We start from the raw sequence: 243 nt of genomic DNA on the forward strand, positions 1-243 counted from the left end.
CGCCATATACCCATCCCAACGAGCAAAGGCCCAGAACCGCCCACCTGGCAGTTCCGAACGCGAACCGCTTACCTGTCGGCCAGAACCCCGTTGAACGGCGCCCCGATCGTGACGCCGAACATGTAGATGCTCTGGTACGTCGAGCGCAGGTACTCCCAGCCGCAGGCGAGCTGGAACTAAATGCTAGGCTCCTCGGTACATCGATATTCCGAATACAGAATGGGTATATATGTATGTATGTAT

General features: G+C 56.0%; 1 long non-coding RNA gene across 2 annotated transcripts in view; it reads right to left on the reverse strand.

Moving 5' to 3' along the window:
* Positions 1-7: 7 nt before the first annotated feature.
* The window catches only part of LOC119582045, a 6,605-nt gene continuing 6,369 nt past the window's right edge, over positions 8-243 (reverse strand). The window contains exon 5 of one of the 2 annotated variants that reach the window (XR_005229610.1): positions 8-183. This is a non-coding gene — a long non-coding RNA (uncharacterized LOC119582045). The remainder of the gene's footprint in view (positions 184-243) is intronic. The other variant, XR_005229609.1, reaches the window with a different exon arrangement.

The sequence above is a fragment of the Penaeus monodon genome, chromosome 15 (genome assembly GCF_015228065.2).
Source record: "Penaeus monodon isolate SGIC_2016 chromosome 15, NSTDA_Pmon_1, whole genome shotgun sequence".
NCBI lineage: Eukaryota > Metazoa > Arthropoda > Malacostraca > Decapoda > Penaeidae > Penaeus > Penaeus monodon.